We start from the raw sequence: 19,812 nt of genomic DNA, 5'->3' as shown, positions 1-19,812 counted from the left end.
TTGCCAGCTCAGCCAGGCCTCGGTAAAGCCTGCTGGCCACTTCCAGTCCTGGGGTCTTGGGGGCCCACCGGCTTCCCACAGGCCCAGTAACCAGAGGCAGGACTGAGTCCATACTCTTGATTACTGCTCACTGGCGACAAACAGCACTCTCCCCGAGAGGGTCTCTCCTTCCGTGGCCAAGAGAGGAGTCTGAAGAAGACACCGCACCTGATGCTAGTGAGTCAGAGGCTCAGTGGGGGCTGTTGACAGCCAAACCATTACCCTGTGGGGCAAGGAAAGAGTTAAAAGCCAATTAGGCTTCAGACCCAGAACTGGGGACCAGTAGTTCACTGTTTATTGACTCGTGGAACACTTTTAAAATAAGGATAGCTCAATTTACTGAGCAGTTACTATGTGCTGAGTATTGTCCCAGGACCGTTAGGTATATTAGCCCATTAAATCTATACAACAACCTTATGGAGTTAGGCCAGGCTTCAAATCCAGGGACTTGGTCACTCGATAAATCTATATGGTTGTATCAAAGTTCATTAGAAGCCTAATAATAACAAAGTTTGGGGAATTGATTTCTTGGAAAAGTCTGGCAGGGGGAAAGTCTGGAGTGTGGCCTTTTACTGTCTGATGCCAAGCCGTTCAGGGGTCCTGATGGGCTTCTGGAAGCAAGAAAACCTTTTGGGGCAGATGGCCTCTACTATCTTTCCAGCCCCAACGTGTGTGTCTGTGTGTCTGTATGTGTCTGTGTGTGCTGGTGTGTCTATGTGTGTGTGTGTCTGTGTGCCTATATGTGTGTGTGTGTATCTGTATGTGTCTATGTGTGTGTCTCTGTGTATGCGTGTGTCTATGTGTGTGTGTGTGCGCCTATATGTGTGTGTCTGTGTATCTGTATGTGTCTGTGTGTGCTGGTGTGTCTATGTGTGTGTGTGTGTAAGTTGAGTTGCTTCATTTCATATGAAGGAGGACATCCTGCTGATGCTCTGAACGCAAGGTCACCTGTCCTGGGATTCGGCAGGGGCCGTGGGCTGGCAGGGAATCAGGCGCACACTGAGCAAGGAGTACATCCCTAGAGGGGACATTCTGAATTGAAGATCTGGCGGTGGGGGGGACTTTATATAGTCTAAATGCTAAGTAACATGAACCACCTTTATATCAAAATACATACTCAGCTATATTATGAGGTAGAATGCAAATGGAGAAGCTTTTTAAAATAAAGCCTTTAACTTCAAAGAGATTTCTCCCATGAAGCAGGCTGCTTCAAGCTTATCTCCCTCACCCTTGCAGGAACAAATTCCTTTACTTGGGATGTGAGTGTGGGGAAGTCTCAGAAATAGATGCACAGATTCCTTGAACACGCATGCTGTGTGGGATAGGAATCACTCACAGACAGTGTCCCTTCTCTCTGACTGTCAGTCCAGACAAGGCTTCTGGGGATCCCCTCCTCCTGAGCCCCACAAGCCCCCTGAGCTGTATCACGGGCCCACAGGCACTTCTTTCTCAGCAGGTGCCGTGGGGAGCCTGGATGCTTTCATAAGAAGTGGAGGAGGGTGTACTGGTAGTTTGCCTTCTGCCAGGTTACATGACTCAGATCAACCCTCACTGCTGGTGGGACACATGGAGAAGTGTGGGAAGAGAGCAGAGACTCGGGGGTCGCGGAGCGGCACAGCCCTTAAGAGAACACCAGACACCGACAGTCAGCTTGTAGGCGGTCCTTCCCCTCTTCCCCCACAGCTCTCAAGCCTTTCCAGTAGGAGAGAAAGGGGTACACAGAGCAGGAAGTTACCAATGCTGCAATTAGCGATGTTAGCACCTGCTGCCTGATCATTAAAACAGGATCCTAGATTGTGAAACCGAAAGCTGTAACCTACATGCGGAAAATCTTTTGAGGTATTACTCAGACACAAGAGGTTCTACAACCAGGGATGAGGGAAACAAAGACACCCCCTTGCTCATCAACACCCCCTTCCCCACCAACACCCATCTATTCTGGAAAAGAACAAGTTGGCTGACAAAGCACAGACCCTATCTCACCCCTCCAAATCCCAACCCAACTGGCTTAAGAGATTTTATTACAGATTTTATTTTAGCCAGAGTTGATATGGCTACCACAGAAAACTGTCTTATCTTTATTCCACTCTAAAAACTAAAAGTAACATTAACATCAGTGTTTATTTTCTGGAAACCTGGAGAAACAAATACTACTGTTTGAACCTACTTCTTTAAAACTTTAAAGCTACAAGGACAAATAGTAGAGGATGACGTGGAAAGGCACAGACGAAGAAGGGGAATGATACCTACTGAGAGCCAACAAAGGCCATGTCACACCAGAAGGCCAGGCTGCGCCATCTGAAACACAAAGGGAATTTCTACTCTGCAAGGAAATAAAAAAGAGACACAACAAAGAAACACTTGGAATTATTTTTCTGTTGACAGACATACTGGATACATTTGTGAGATCGGTGGGAACATTCACAGAACATTTTCTTTCTCTCTGAAGCACTCTTGCTTTGGCAGCAAGACTCTCTCAGTGGGTGACTAATGCTTGGGTGAGGCTGCACATTTGAGAATGTTGCTTCTTGATGAAACTCTGCACGGACCAGCCCACTGTGCTGCAGTGATCCAGAACTCCACAGGGAGAGCACAGCATTCGGAATGGGGTTTGACTACTGAACAGGAGGATGACTCAGCACACAGGTGACAGCCGTCCTTCATGGGCTGTGGCACCTCCCCTAGGCAGCAGTTCAGAAGGGAAAGGCTACTCAGACCCTTAAAGGATGAAATGGACCACAAGGGTGAAGATGAAGCTCCGAAGGTCACTGTCACAGTTCATTCCTTTCTCAGGGAGGCAATATAACTTCTCACCATGCCACTGCAAAACTCGTGCAGAAGTGGCCGTGGCTGATGTCAAATGTAGAGTAAGCAGGAATAGAAAGAACGTTGAAAAAGACATGAAGCTGGACCTGTTTCAGCCATGGAGCTATGGAAAGTCATTTAAACTCTCTGAGCCTCAGTTTCCTCTTTTCTTGCGTGCTTATGCTCAGTCATGTCTGACTCTTTGTGACGCCATGGACTGCAGCACGGGCTCTGTCCATGGGACTGTCCCGGCAAGAATACTGGAGTGGGTTACCATTTCCTACCCCAGGGGATCTTCCTGACCCAAGGAACCAATCCGCATCTCCAGCATTGGCAGGCAGATTCTTTTACCATTAAGCTACCTGGAAAGCTCCTTCTGAGTGGCGAAATCTCTCTTCCCTCTCAAGGTTCTTGTGTAGGTCAAGTGGGAAAAAATGTATATGAAAGTGCTTTATAAATTTGAAAGCATTTCACAATTAAAAGACGATATTATTGGTCCATTGCTGGAGCTGTACTGTTCCAAGGAGACACATTTTAGTGAATGCTCTAGAGACTGACAAAGGAAAATCTTATTTTTAAGATTATTTGTATTTATGGTACCATCAAAGGCCTAACTTCTTCCATTCTGCAGTAGTCAGAACATTTCTCGAGTTTTCCATATTTGTCACACTGAATTTGTTGGTATTGCATTACAATTATTTCATCTCCTAAATGGACCATAAGCTTCTCAAGGAGAAACTTAAGTGACTTAATGTACCTTTGCAGGCACCAGTACGATACCTGGCACAAAGGAGAACTGCAATCAACATTCACCGAATCTGCACAAATGACATCTCAGAAAAGCCAACGTAGATACACTTTTCAAAAAATACCCTAAGGAGGCAGACAAGAGCGGCAAATAAAGCTGTGGAAGTCAATGTCGTCTGCATCTTGATAGTTACTGGACTTCTCTGGTGGCTCAGCAGTAAAGAACACACCAGCCATGCAGGAGATACGGGTTCTATCCCTGGGTCTGGCAGGTCCCCCGGAGAAGGAAATGGCAACCCATTCCAGTATTCTTGCCACGGACAGAGGAGCTTAGTGGCATACAGTCTGTGGGGTGGCAGGAGTCGGCCATGACTTAGCGAGTGAGCACACACACAGCAGTTACTAGAGTTGTTCCCAAATGCCTAGTGTCTTGCTCTGAGCACACAGTAGGACTGCATTCATCCACCCTCCTGTGCTCAGGTACTGCCCTGTGATCTGCTTTGACCAATTCAATGTGAAGTGAGTGGTGTCACTTCTCAGCAGAAGCTAGTACATGCTTTGCCATGCTCTTTTCTCCTCAGTAATCCGTTATTGTTCCTTGTTGCAGATAGGGGCTGCGGCACCAGCCTGATAGCCGGGGTGGGTGATGCTGCATGGAGCTAAAGCTGGTGCACAAAGAATAAACAGTGTGGGAGAGAAAGGTCCCTGTGTTATCATAAGCTGCTGAAGATTGGTTTTGTTACTGCAGCATGCCCTGGCCTATCCTTACTGATACAGCATCCCTTGTCCATCATGATCTCGAGACAGATGATGGTCTGAGTTAACTAGCTGTACCTTCTGAAGTCTGTCTGACTCGTGCTTCCTCAGTCATCCTGGCAAATTATAACCTGGGCTTATACTTATTAATTTTTTAAGTTTTAAATTTATTATCTAGGAAAAAAAGGTCAATCTTCTCAGGCAGAAAAGGGTAAAATTCTAATGAAAGGTCATTCAAAGGGGATTCATATTACCATCTGAGAAATGAGTCTTCATTTCAGAGTCTCTTCAAGTGGAAAAAAGAGGATAAAAACTAACATTTACTGAGGGCCTTCTTGGAAAATGAGGCAGAGCCTGTAAAATTTTTAGCATGTTACCTAGTATGCAGTAAGCACTCCAAAAATTGTAGCTCCTCTTCCTGTCATTAGTGTGGGTACTTGCCTGGGTTAAAAAGTCCAGACACTGGGCTTCTGAAAGGTTCAACTCTAGCTTCAACACACACATATTAATTCTGTGCATTTTACATAATTTTGTATATGCAACTTACTGTTCCATTCTGCTTGATATTTGTCATTAGTTAAGTGGGGACAAAAACAGTACCATCTGCATAGGGTTGCTGTGAGGATTAAATGAGTCATTATATATACATACAAAAATATATACACACACATATATATGTGTGTGTGTGTATGTATATATATATATATATGGCTCAGAACAGTGTATATAAGCATAAGCTATTATTCAATGTTTCTCATTCAATTCCTAAAGCAATCCTAAGAAGGAGGCACCATTATCCTCATTTTTCAATAAATGAAACTAGTATGAACAGACCCTCCCTGTGGGTGACTCACACCTGAAATCTCTCCCCTGTGTGAGCTGTGAATCTCTGCCCTGAAGCTTAGGAATGAGAGAGGTAGAGGAGATTCCAAAAATCAAGAGCAGCATCGATCTGTATCAACCCGTGGAGATCTGCCTCTTGCGCGTCCAAAAAGCTTACCGTGTGCTTGACTGTCTGAGCCATCAAAATCCTAATGTCAAATGTGTCCTTGGGGAAAAAACCCAAAGATGATATCTTTTTTCAGGATAAACTGAAGTCAAGCAAGATTGCTATCTAGCTTTCCTCCTGAAATTTTAAGTCAGCAAGAGTGAGGGTTTAGAGGGCATGAGCTTAATGAGAATATTAACAGTAAAAGCTCACATTTATTTAGTGCTTACTATACGCCAAGCACTAAGTGCTCTGTACTCTACTAAATTCTTTACTAGGTCCTATCTTTTAATCCTCACCAATGTCTGGGGAATAGGCCTTTGGTGTTTTTTGGACCATCCCGATTCACCTCCTCTCCACACTCCAAGAAGTTTCACAGCAAGTTAGTCTACCCTCAGCTCCAGGCAGAAGCTGCAGCTCAGGCACCTGACATCAAAAAAGCCAATCAGAGCATTCCTTTCTCCCTGAAGACAGGAACTCATTCACAGATGGAGGCAGACGCCAAAGTATGACAAACAGGCTCTATCTAAACTAATTCTGGGGCTTTTGCCTAAGTTATTAGGAAAAGGCAGGTTCTCCAGTGGGACTTAGTTACAAGGATCTGAAGTTGTAGCTTCTGATGCTACCTTGTAACCCTAAGGAGAGACCCTGTCTGGCAACAGGGTAAAATCCCAGGAAATGGAGATACATGGTAAGAGTAGAAAAACCAGACCCTTGTGACAATGCCTGGACTTGTGCAACAGGTCCCTGAAGCAAGCTCTGTCTCCAGGCTTTGCAGTATTGGAGAACCAATAATTTCATTCTAGCTTAAGCCACTGTGAGTTGGTTTCCTCCCACTAAAAAGTGAAAAAGTTTCAGATAATGCAAACTTTAGTTGTCTAAGGTTACAGCTAGATGGGATCACAACTGAAACCCACATCTGTCTGACAACAAACTCTTGCTCCCAGCTATTTATTATCCAAAGCTTCCCCTTCTATTATGCGTTTGGTCACTAGAATCAATGAGAGGATATGAATTATTGAACAAGTATGAGGGCTGAGTGTGTGCATGTGGTGAGTCAGGACACTTGGAGAATTAAAAGTTACTTATCAAATGCAGTCAGAAAATCTCCTTGCTTTCAACAGTATCATTCTCTGAGAATTTTCCTGACTGATCAGGAGATCAGAGGCGGAAACCTTGAAACAGCATTCCAAGGAGCTTTTTCTTTGCTTCTGTGATGGCTTAGCATAGAGCCTGGCAGCACAGCTCGTCCCAGGTGCATGAGTGAGTAAGTGGATCAATCAGTAGATAAACACGCGGGAAGAGCCCACTTGCCACTACTGGCTGTCTGAAGTGCTCCTCCACCGCGGCACTCTGGAGACTGGACAGGCTGACCCTGAAGAATGTTCCTAACTGATTGCTGGTACCTGCAATAGATGGCAGAAAGCAATACTGTATCTTGTCATGCTTCCTCAAGCCCCACTGAACTATAATGCACTGCATGGCTACCTTATGGGTCCTCAGCCCTGGGGCAAGTATGAAAACGTGTGAAGGGCAAGAGGCTGATAGGGGACAGAGGAAGAAACTCTCTCTAAAGACTCCGCACTTGGGGTGGTGAGAAAAGCAAGGAGGTAATTGAGGTGGAGGAAATTACTTGTGGGGAGAATACTGACAAGGGTATTTAGAGGCTGAAAGGCCTTTGGGTCCCCACCCTTGACCTCACGCCACAAGGTGGCTGCCTGTTCCAGGACACATCTTTCATGTCCTGAAATACAATTCCTTGGCCTTCTCATTATCTCAACGCAGAGCACAACTGGAGACCTCCAGAGTCTCTTGATACTGCCAGTATTTACAAAAGTGGATTTCCTTTTCCTGTTCTTCCATAGCCACTCATGCACCCCGACGGCATCTGTCATGGTGGCCGACACCTCGTCTAGTGGGGAACGGGGGCCCACTCATCACTGTCCATTGGGCACACTTCTTCTCAATTCTGGGGTCAGGGTCATCTGGACCACAGCAACGGGCACGGTCTACAAATGCTCGCTCCCTCCCCTCAGTGAGCCAGATATGGAGCAAATGCTCCAGCACACGCCCGGGGTGGGAACACAGCAAGAACTCCCTGCTGGCTGGGCTAAAGGTCTTGGCTTTTAGCGAAGAGATCTGGGGTGTACATTAGCATTAGCATTAGCTGCTCAGTCGTGTCTGACTCTTTGCAACCCCATGGACTGTATCCCTCCAGGCTAGTCTGTTCCATGGAATTCCCCAGGCAAGAATACTGGAGCGGGTTACAATTTCCTTCTCCAGGGGATCTTCCTGAACCAGGGAACAAACCCGGGTCTCCTGCACTGCAGGCAGATGCTTTACCGTCTGAGCTACTAGGGAAGCTGTTTTTAGCCTCTGAGCTACTAGGGGTGTGGATTAAGAGTGGCTTTACTCAAATTCTTCCATTGCCTGGCTATGTGCCTTGGGTGAGTCATCTGAACTCTGTGCTTCAGTTTCCTTATTTCTAAAATGGGGATAATTATAAACTCATTTTGTAGGGTTACAGTAAGGGTTAAATGAATTAATACAAGTAAAGCACTTTAAGCAGTGCTTAGCATTGTGTTCCTACTATATAAGTGCTGGCTATTATTCTCTGAACTTCACCTTCTGAGATCACACAGGGGACTAAGGCAGTGATTCCCTGTTGGACTGTACCATGGGATTACTTGGAAAGTTAATTAAAAATTCAAATTCCCAGGCACAACTGCAGTGATAAGGCTGGGGGACCTTATCACTGGAGATAGAAGGCCTTTGAGATGAGAAAAAGGTTTCCCTACTAAGGCTGTGTGTGCGTGTGCTGTACAGCCCAGGAATCAAATGGGAATTCAGTTCATTAGTTTCTATTCCTCCCCAACCCAGTGCCTGCCGACCTGCAGGGAAGAGAAAAAAACAATAGAACAAACAAAAAATGTGGATTACAGTCAGATATTAGCCAAAGGCAGGCTGTGAATCAGGAGACAATGCCTCAGATGCCCTGTGGGAGTCAGGAAGGCTTAATACAGTTGAGTCAACAGCCAGTCCCAAACCTGCAAGCAAAGCACCAGGCCTCCAAGACTCTTTCAGACCATGAAAGGCTAGTACTATTTCTCACCTCTGAGCCGCTGTTTGCTTTTCCTTCTCCCTAGAATATTCCTTCCCCTCCTTTGCCCCATTAATTCCTAGTCAATCTTTATGGCTCAGCTCAAATATTTCCACTTAAAAATGTAAAACCTAGTATTACAATTGAATATTCAAGTTTTACTCACCTAAAAGCAGAAGTTATTCTTTTTCTCTCAGTGTATATTTAACACTTAGCATGGGGCCTCGAACACTGTTAGTACATAAAAACATCTATGTAACTATCTTTGTATTTAATGAATGAATGGAGAACTGGGCACCTAAACAGCCCTGTGTGTGGGCCAGTGACAATAAGGACAATGCTGTGCTCAGTCACGTCTGACTCTCTGCAACTCTACAGACTATGGCCCGTCAAGCTCCTCTTTCCATGAAATTTCCCAGGCAAGAAACTGGAGTGCGTTGCATTTCCTACTCCAGGGGATCCTCCCCACACAGGAATCAGATTTGCTTCTCCTGCGTCAGGAGGCAGATTCTTCACCATTGAGCCACCTGGGAAGCCCAATAAGGGCAATGGGGAAATGGAAAATCATCTGCCAAAGTCTCTTCTGCTTCATCTCGTTTCTCATACTCTCTTCCATGATGGGCCAGAGAAAGGCTGTCCATCAGTTCAGTTCAGTCACTCAGTCGTGTCCGACTCTTTGAGACCCGATGAATCGCAGCACGCCAGGCCTCCCTGTCCATCACCAACCCCTGAGTTCACTCAAACTCATGTCCATCAAGTCAGTGATGCCATCCAGCCATCTCATCCTCTGTCATCTCCTTCTCCTCCTGCCCCCAATCCCTCCCAGCATCAGATTCTTTTCCAATGAGTCAACTCTTTGCATGAGGTGGCCAAAGTACTGGAGTTTGAGCTTCAGCATCAGTCCTTCCAAAGAACATCCAGGACTGATCTCCTTTAGAATGGACTGGTTGGATCTCCTTGCAGTCCAAGGGACTCTCAAGAGTCTTCTCCAACACCACAGTTCAAAAGCATCAGTTCTTTGGTGCTTAGCTTTCTTCACAGTCCAACTCTCACATCTATTCATGACTATTGGAAAAACCACAGCCTTGACTAGACGGACCTTTGTTGGCAAAGTAGTATCTCTGCTTTTTAATATGCTATCAAGGTTGGTCATAATTTTCCTTCCAAGGAGTAAGCATCTTTTAATTTCTTGGCTGCAATCACCATCTGCAGTGATTTTGGAGCCCAAAAAAATAAAGTCTGACAGTGTTTCCACTGTTTCCCCATCTATTTCCCATGAACTGATGGGACCGGATGCCATGATCTTCATTTTCTGAATGTTGAGCTTTAAGCCAACTTTTTCACTTTCCTCTTTCACTTTCATCAAGAGGCTTTTTAGTTCCTCTTCACTTTCTACCATAGGGTGGTGTCATCTGCATATCTGAGGTTGTCAATATTTCTCCTGGCAATCTTGATTCCAGCTTGTGCTTCTTCCAGCCCAGCGTTTCTCATGATGTACTCTGCATATAAGTTAAATAAGCAGGGTGACAATATACAGCCTTGATGTACTCCTTTACCAATTTGGAACCAGTCTGTTATTCCATATTAAGTTCTAACTGTTGCTTCCTAAACTTGCATATAGGTTTCCCAAGAGGCAGGTCAGGTGGTCTGGTATTCCCATCTCTTAAAGAATTTTCCACAGTTTATTCTGATCCACACAGTCAAAGGCTTTGGCATAGTCAATAAAGCAGAAATAGATGCTTTTCTGGAACTCTCTTCTTTTTTCCATGATCCAGGAGATGTTGGCAATTTGATCTCTGGTTCCTCTGCCTTTTCTAAAACCAGCCTGAACATCTGGAAGTTCATGGTTCACATATTGCTGAAGCCTGGCTTGGAGAATTTGGAGCATTACTTTACTAGCATGTGAGATGAGTGCAATTGTGCAGTAGTTTGAGTATTCTTTGGCATTGCCTTTCTTGGGGATTGGAATGGAAACTGACCTTTTCCAGTCCTGCGGCCACTGCTGAGTTTTCCAAATTTGCTGGCATATTGAGTGCAGCACTTTCACAGCATAATCTTCTAGGATTTGAAATAGCTCAACTGGAATTCTATCACCTCCACTAGCTTTGTTCGTAGTGATGCTTTCTAAGCCCCACCTGACTTCATATTCCAGGATGTCTGGCTCTAGGTGATTGATTACACCATCGTGATTATCTTGGTCATGAAGATCTTTTTTGTACAGTTCTTCTTGTGTATTCTTGCCACCTCTTCTTAATATCTTCTGCTTCTGTTAGGTCCATACCATTTCTGTCCTTTATCGAGCCCATCTTTACATGAAGTGTTCCCTTGGTATCTCTGATTTTCTTGAAGACATTTTTAGTCTTTCCCATTCTGTTGTTTTCCTCTATTTCTTTGCACTGATCACTGAAGAAGGCTTTCTTATCTCTCCATGCTATGCTATTCTTTGAAACTCTGCATTCAGATGCTTATATCTTTCCTTTTCTCCTTTGCCTTTTGCTTCTCTTCTTTTCACAGCTATTTGTAAGGCCTCCTCAGACAGCCATTTTGCTTTTTTGGATTTCTTTTCCATGGGGATGGTCTTGATCCCTAGTCTCCTGTACAATGTCACGAACCTCCATCCATAGTTCATCAGGCACTCTGTCTATCAGATCTAGACCCTTAAATCTGTTTCTCACTTCCACTGTATAATCATAAGGAATTTGACTTAGGTCATACCTGAATGGTCTAGTGGTTTTCCCTACTTTCTTCAATTTCAGTCTGAATTTGGCAAGAAGGAGTTCATCACCAAACTGCTGTATGTCACTTTATAAGTACACATAGTGGAAACAAGACTCCAGTCATCCTGGAAAATGTTTGGAAACAGAACACTGTAAATTTAAGCAATCTTTCTCAGTATTCAGAAAGAGAGTGAAAGTGTTCTTGTGGAAATAAGCCATTGTCACAAAAGGTTTTATAGTAGGGAAATGGGGTGAGGGAGGATGGGGAAACAAGGAGTGTCGTAGGAAGGAAGAAGAGGAGAGAGGGAAGGGAGAGGAGGGGAAGGTCAGAGAGTCACAGAAGTTCCCAGAAAGCCCAGAAACACTCAACCTTGTCTCTCCTTGAGAAGCCCCTGGGAAGCTGTTACAACATGCTACAGCCTGGACTGAAGCCCCTAGCTGTGATTTATTGGATCTGGGGGTATAGCACTTATTTGTTTCCAAAGCTCAACAGGTGATTCTAATGCACGACCAGGGCTGAAGACCTGAGTCAGTGGTTCTAGAATCCTGGCCAAGTAGGTGAAAGGGAAAACCGAGAAGGCAAAGACCGCCCTCCGCCTGGCAGTGGCTGAGGCTGGGAACTGCTCTCGGTTCTCTGTGTACTAGTCTCTGCATTCAACCTCAGCTGTGCCACTCACTTTATGCCAATTAAAACCCAGCACCCACGACCAGTGTGGTGCAAATGGGCACTGTTCCTGGGGCAGACGGAGAGCGGTGGGCAGAGAGCCCACTGCCTGGGTTTTTAAATTTTTTCTGGCTGGACTATATTTCCAATTCTTAGAAATCTCCAACCTCGTTCTGAAATGCATCAGAAGATAATTAAAGCAGATGGGAGCTGGCATCGTTCTGGATCTCCTAAGATACACTGTCGGAGATGGATCAGGAAACGAATCTGTTGACTTGGAAGCTGAAGATAATTTCCATTGTTTTTATCATATGTGGGTTCTATTTTCCAAGTTAGCTTATGGCCTCTTTTGAGTGCCTAAGGTAGAGTGTACACGCATTTTTTTGTCCTGACTTCAAATTTCAAGTGTCCCCATCTCCTCTTCTCCACCATAATACATGCAACATCTTGAAAAGTCTTGCAGGTATAGTCCAGAAGGAAAACAATCCTACACTGGCTATACCTAAACACAACCAGAATACAGAGAAAGAGCCCAGCCATTTACCATCATATCAGCCTCTCCAAGGTCTCCATACAGAGCTGAACCCAGAAAAGTATCCATGAGAATCTTTCCTCTGGCGTCTCTTTGGTTGTTGCCTCTCCTCTCACCTACCATTGTCCTTTGTCCTTTCTCCTCCTTCACATCTCTCCCCCTGTCACAGTGTCCTGGACCTGTATTTGAAGGATGGTGGTACAGCCCACCACCCCCTGCCAGCCAGGTTCTCTTGCAGAAGTTAACAGTGGCGGTTTCTCTAATGCACACACGCCTTTGTCTTGCTAATATGAACACATGTTCTCAAAGCATAACTGAGACGTTTCCCTATAATAAAAATCTCTGAAACTAACACATTGTAAATCAACTATACTCTAATATTAAGAATCTTTGCTTCCTCCTTCTGACCAAAAAAAAAAAAAATTCACTCTGCCCCATTAAAAACTTCCTTCCTTTCTAGGCAAAAAAAAGAAAGAAAGAAAGAGAAGGGAGAAAAGTAAGGGAGGAAGGATAACCCTTTTCTGCTGTTTGACAGTTAAGCAACTTTGGGGCATTTAGTGGAATATGTTCTACCAAAATTAACCACCAGTGACATGCTAACCCCGGTGAGCTACAGTCCATGGGGTTGCAAAGAGCCAGACATGACTGAGCAAGGACGCACAACATGCTAAACTGAGGAGAAACACATATAACCTGAAGAACCAGGAGACACAAGCAAGGATCTAAGAATGTCACCTAAGCCACACGCAATGCTGACGATGTAGCCTAAGAGGATGTGGTTGGAATGGCCTGCTGGGAATGCCTGGTAGGAGAAAGATACGTGTCTAGAAACATATTGTGTCTTTATTTCTTATCCATTCCTTTTATATAGCAGGACTTGAAGCATGGTTGTTGTTGACAATTTTCCACATCCGTAGCATGTAGACATACCATTCTGTAAAGTGGTATATCTATAAAGATGCTCAGCTCATTATGTCTCTGGTTCTACTGGCTTAAACCCCAGCAAAGTAAATGGCTTATACTTTACATGCGTTGTATTTATATGCTTTTGCATTTGTAAAAATAGGTTTTTTTTAGTATAAAGCAGAAAGGGAAATGGATGCACAGGCTTTAAAAGAAACCAAGCTTCAGGCTGTCTCTTTCCTAGGAAGATAGGGAGAGCCAGGAATTCTGTAAAGGAATCCATGGAGCATTGCTCAGTGTACCAACAGGAATCTAGGCATTACTGGTTTGCATGAGAACAGGGCCCACAGAAACGGACCAGAAGAAACACTGCATCAAGACAACTATGGGGGACACTTTTTGTTCATTCTACCCAGCAAATAGTTTCCTCTTCTGGTTGTAGCACCAGATTTTCTTCTGAAAGATACCTCGTCCTCACTCTCAGTTCTTGGTGTTTGGATGGTCTTGATTCTGCCCTCAACAATAAAGTCTGCTACGTAGCTGAGTTGTAGCCAATCAGAGTATCTTATCTCCTTGGCCTTGATGATGGACCCCAGGGTTAAGCATGAGACCCCAGGATAGCCAAGTGAAAGACTTTTGTTCTAACTGTTGCAACAGAGAAGAGGCCATGGAGCTCTGAGTCTATAAATCCAGATTTGTTGGAAACCACATTACTGCCACGAGGGAAGAGCCCTATCCAAGAATGGAGTTGAGCTGATGGGTAGAGAGAGACCTGAACCCAATGAGTGTCTGTGCCCTGGGATCCATTTGTGCCTGAGAAGCTGAATCTACTCTCGGGCTTTTAAGATCCATTAGCCAAAAATATTCTTTCTCGATAAATCATTGTTTCATTCTTTCTTTTTTTGTCAGTTAAAACTACAAGAGTCTTAACTAAATAGAAAATAGCTAATAAGAGTCTGTCATATGTGTCATGAATATAATTCTGATGAATAGTTTGCCTAATTCAGGGGAGTTCTAATTCTGTGAGTATGGAATTAAAGTGCTTTAGCTTAGAGTGTGTAGACCCAGACCCAGGGATGATGAAGTAATGTCTGCTGAACTTGAACTCTGTCTGGAAATGGACCGCTCTGATGCCAGAGGATCCAGACATTGAAACAGTATATCCCTGACTACACAGATCTGGGTTTGTATGGGCCCAGCAGCAGAGTATTATGGAAGAGCAATGGATTTGATACAGGTTACCAAAAAGATGAATACTGAGGTCTATGTCATAAGCAAGAGTCAGTGAGTTCAAGAGCTGCAGACATAAAAGGAGCAGCATAGGAAATATCAAGAAGAAATACTGGGTAGCTGAAAGAAGACTACAGTTCCAGGAATCACTGCAATATAAATGAAACAGGAATAGTGGTATATGAAAGTCCAAACATGGTTACATTGCTGGTGGCATTCCTGCCAAAGTTCTCTGTGATGCTTTGTGCATATATTTGGCTTCCAGTTAAAATCTGGCTGTATCTCGTGGTAATTTGAAATATTCTTCTTTGGTCCACATGGTACTTCTATGAACTAGTGACTATCTGGGCCAAATATATTTTTGGGAAAGACCAGAAGGCCTAAACCTCTAGCTTTACCCAAAGTACCTTTAGTAGAAATTTCAGTTTGGGGGCAGGATTGGCCCAGGAACAAACCCATCCAGTGCCTTCATGGTAGAATTGAGCAGCTTGTCCATTCAGTGGAGTGGATTCCCTTCAAGCCACACCATGGTCAAGAAGGCATTCAGGAGAGTCAGAGTAGAGAGGTGCAAGAAAGGAGCTCTCACCGTCTGTGGCAGGATTCTGCTTACATTCATCTTCCCTTGTCCTTTTGCAAACACAGATTCCAATTTCTGTAAAGAACAGCTGACTACAGGCCCTCCACCACTGGCCTTCCTGCCATCACTCTACCTGCTCTTTGTCAAGCGTGATGAGTGCTCATCATCACTCAAAATACTCTGAAAAGGAAACTGGGAAATCTCTTTTGGTTCCTTAAGTGGTATACTATGACCTTCTAAAGGGCAGCTCATGTCAAGGCATGGGTTAACCTGACTGTGTGAGCACGACCCAGCAGTGCCTCACCTCAGACCTGCACCATGAGCTCTCCCCTCCTGCTCTGAGGGCCCCTGCAGACTGCGGGGCACGAGGTGCCGTGACCCGAACTTGGTGTCCCCGCACACACAACCAGAAGTTCAGACTACTAAACGTTAAGGAGTAAACAGCTGGCCAATGAAGAGGTAAGAGCCAGTGGGTGAATCCACTTCTATCCAATCCTCTATATAAACGGTCCTGACATGTACTGCATGTGACTTCCTGAAGATGGTCCTGAGGGATCCAGCAGTCTCTCGGTATTTGCTACCTGGTGGTGATCAGCTCAGAAATGCACTTTTGCATTAGTTCTGCCTCCTTCCTTGCCTCACTCTGGTTTCTCCTCATTCTTGTTTCACTGGGACTGCATCAGTTCAGTTGCTAAGTCACGTCTGATGTTTCGCGACCCCATGGACTGCAAAACTCCAGGCTTCCCTGTCCATCACAAACTCCCAGAATTTGCTCAAACTCATGTCCATCAAGTCGGTGATAGCATCCAAACAATTCATCCTGTGTCAACCCCTTCTCCTCTGCATACATTAATAAAATAGCTTATGAGCTTTGCCTAAGATCCTGATTCCTGGGGAACCCAAGCTAAGACAGTATGGTTGGGATGGTCCCTGAATGTAGACCCTCAAGGTGGAATTACTGGTAGGTTAAGATCCACTGCACGGTCGCTCACTGCCTCCAGGCTAATGGCCCCTCATTGCTGTCAGGCTGGTAATTCCAGGACAGAATGAGCATTAAGTATATTCCTACAACAGGAGGAGATAACTTACACAACAAAATGTTGCCGAAGCTGGTTAATATTTTCTGCTAAGAACCATGGAAATAGGTATTGGAGTGGATTTTCAGGGTGTTGGATTGGGGGTTTGGAGGGCAGCATATGTCAGGGTAGTTCAGTCACCCAGTCACGTCTGACTCATTGCAACCCCATGGACTGTAGCACACCAGGCTTCCCTGTCCATCACCAACTCCCAGAGTTTACTCAAAACTCATGTCCACCAGTCAGTGATGCCTTCCAACCATCTCCTCCTCTATTGTCCCCTTCTCCTCCCGCCTTCAATCTTTCTCAGCATCAGGGTCTTTTCCAATGAGTCAGTTCTTCATATCAGGTGGCCAAAGTATTGGAGTTTCAGCTTCAGCATCAGTCCTTCCAATGAATATTCAGGACTGATTTCCTTTAGGATGGACTGGTTTCATCTCCTTGCAGTCCAAGAGACTCTCAAGAGTCTTCTCCAATGCCACAGTTCAAAAGCATCAATTCTTCACCACTCAGCTTTCTTTATGGTCCAACTCTCATATCCATACATGACTACTGGAAAAACCATAGCCTTGACTAGACGGACCTAAGTTAACAAAGTAATGTCTCTGCTTTGTAATATGCTGTCTAGTTTGGCCTAGATTTTCTTCTAAGGAGCAAGTGTCTTTTAATTTCATGGCTGCAGTCACCATCTGCAGTGATTTTGGAGCCCCCAAAAATAAAGTCTGTCACTATTTCCATTGTTTCCCCATCTATCTGCAATGAAGTGATGGGACCATATGCCATGATCTTAGCTTTTTGAATGTTGAATTTTAGGCCAGCTTTTTCACTCTCCTTTTTCACTTTCATCAAGAGGCTCTTTAGTTCTTCCTCACTTTCTGCCATAAGGGTGGTGTCATCTGCTTATCTGAGGTTATTGAGATTTCTCCCGGCAATCTTGATTCCAGCTTGTACTTCCTCCAGCCTGGCATTTCACAGGATGTACTCTGCATAGAAGTTAAATAAGCAGGGTGACAATACACAGCTTTGACAGACTCCTTCACCAATTTGGAACCAGTCTGTTGTTCCATGTCCAGTTCTAACTGTTACTTCTTGAGCTGCATACAGATTTCTCAGGAGGCAGGTAAGGTGGTCTGGTATTCCCATTTCTTGAAGAATTTTCCAGAGTTTGCTTTGATCCACACAGTCAAAGGCTTTGGCATAATCAATAAAGCAGATGTTTTCCTGGTATTGTCTTGCTTTTATGATGCTCCAACAGATGTTGGCAATTTGATCTCTGGTCCTCTGCCTTTTCTAAATCCAGCTTGAACATCTGGAAGTTCATGGTTCATGTACTGTTGAAGCCTGGCTTGGAGAATTTTGAGCACTACATTGATAGTATGTGAAATGAGTGCAATTGTGCAGTAGTTTGAGCATTCTTTGGCACTGCCTTTCTTTGGGATTGGAATGAAAACTGAACTTTTCCAGTCCTTTGGCCACTGCTGAGTTTTCCAAATTTGCTGGCATATTGAGTGCAGCACTTTCATAGCATCATCTTTTAGGATTTGAAACAACTCAGCTGGAATTCCCTCACCTCCACTAGCTTTGTTCATAGTGATGCTTCCTAAGGCCCACTTGACTTTGCATTCCAGGATGTCTGCCTCTAGGTGAGTGATCACACCATCATGGTTATCTGGGTCATGAAGATCTTATTTGTATAGTTCTTCTGTGTATTCTTGCCACCTCTTCTTAATATCTTCTGCTTCTGTTAGGTCCACACCATCAAGGCAGGAGGAAACAAACTAGTGTTACATTTTTTCCCCTTCTCTATATAAATTTAAAAAGAGGTTTCTCTTAAAATTCTGTGTTGCCATAAGGACACCTGGTTCCACCTGAACTTTTCTCAAACCTTGAGCCAACCAATACATTTTTCTTATGGAAATGTTTGTCTTAAGCTATGTTAATGTGCTATGTATTTACCCCAGACTCTTTTTCAAGACAGTTCTGCCTAAAGGCTCAGGCTCAGAACCAACTTGACAAACCAGTATGTTATACTCATACATTGTTCTCCTAATCTATGTTAATGAAACTATATATTTGTAAGGGAATCTGCCTTTCTTTAAGATTCAGGTCAATCAGTTTATGGTCAGGGATGACTAACCTGGTGCCAAGGTTATCTCAAAATGCATATTCTGGGTGAGGGGCTTGGTGCCATTTTCTGAGTTTTGAGACATTTTCTTTCTTTAATGAGCAGACTGCTAGGAGCTATGTAACATTCAGCTAAAGACAAGCAGGGGGACACTCATTCTGCTCTCTTCTGATGTCTATGTCAGAAGCTTTCTCTATCCCTTTTATACTTTCATAAAACTTTATTACATGGAAGCTCTGAGTGATCAAGCCTCCTCACTGGCCCTGGATTGAATTCCTCTCCTCCAGAAGCCAAGAATCCTGGCATCTTTCGTGGTTCAGCAACAACCTTTCACATCTTTGCATGAAACGGTCCCTTGGTATTTCTAATTTTCTTGAAGAGATCTCTAGTCTTTCCCATTCTATTGTTTTCCTCTATTTCTTTGCATTGATCGCTGAGAAAGGCTTTCTTATCTTTCCTTTTTATTCTTTGGAACTCTGCATTCAAATGGGTATATCTTTCCTTCCTTTGCCTTTAGCTTCTCTTTTCTCAGCTATTAGTAAGGCCTCCTCTGACAACCATTTTGCCTTTTTGCATTTCTTTCTCTTGGGGATGGTCTTGATCCCTTCCTCCTGTACAAAGTCACGAACCTCTGTCCATAGTTCTTAAGGCACTCTATCAGATCTAATCCCTTGAATCTATTTATCACTTTCAGCATATACTTGTAAGGGATTTGATTTAGGTCATACCTGAATGGTCTAGTGGTTTTCCCTACTTTCTTTAATTTAAGTCTCAATTTTGCAATAAGGAGTTCATGATCTGAGCCACAGTGAGTTCCCGGTCTTGTTTTGGCTGACTGAATAGAGCTTCTCCATCTTTGGCTGCAAAGAATATAATCAATCTGATTTTGGTATTGACCATCTGGTTATGTCCATGTGTATAGTCTTCTCTTGCGCTGTTGAAAGAGGGTATTTGCTATGACCAGTGTGTTTTCTTGGCAAAACTCTGTTAGCCTTTGCCTTGCTTCATTTTGTACTCCAAGGGCAAATTTGCCTGTTATTCCAGGTATCTCTTGACTTCCTACTTCTGCATTACAGTCCCCTATGATAAAAAGGACATCTTTTTGGGGTGTTAGTTCTAGAAGGTTTTGTAGGTCTTATTGACAATGCACTCCCAGGATTCAACATTCTAGCAGATACCATTATTAACAGTCTCTGGAGATGTCATTGTGAAGAACTGTCATCATGATGGCCTGTAGTTAATGAGATGGAGATTCCAGAATCTCTGCAGCATAGTAATTTTTTGAATTTATTTTTTAATTGGAGGAAAACTGCTTTATAATATATTCATTGTGGCATAGTATTGAAGAAGGGATCTAAAGGCTCAGAGAGGTGGAAAAGCTAGGTGGATTTACTGTGGAAGACCTAAGAATGTTCCACCTAACTTTTCTCAGGCAAAGTCCAGAAAACTTTCATTTCATAAAGATAACAGGGAAAAAAACAGGAGAAAGCAGAGGCATTTTTGAGACATTTAAGGTGGCCATTCTCATTTCATAAAGGACAGTGACATGGCAT

At 44.0% G+C, this 19,812-nt stretch overlaps 1 pseudogene; it reads right to left on the bottom strand.

Annotated features, from left to right (window-relative positions):
• LOC138080711 (histone-arginine methyltransferase CARM1-like) overlaps window positions 1-19,812 on the bottom strand; it is a 174,341-nt pseudogene that overhangs the window by 11,771 nt on the left and 142,758 nt on the right.

The sequence above is a fragment of the Capricornis sumatraensis genome, chromosome 6 (genome assembly GCF_032405125.1).
Source record: "Capricornis sumatraensis isolate serow.1 chromosome 6, serow.2, whole genome shotgun sequence".
Lineage (NCBI taxonomy): Eukaryota > Metazoa > Chordata > Mammalia > Artiodactyla > Bovidae > Capricornis > Capricornis sumatraensis.
The sequence above is the reverse complement of the archived record's forward strand: the minus strand, read 5'-3'. Positions and strand labels throughout refer to the sequence as shown.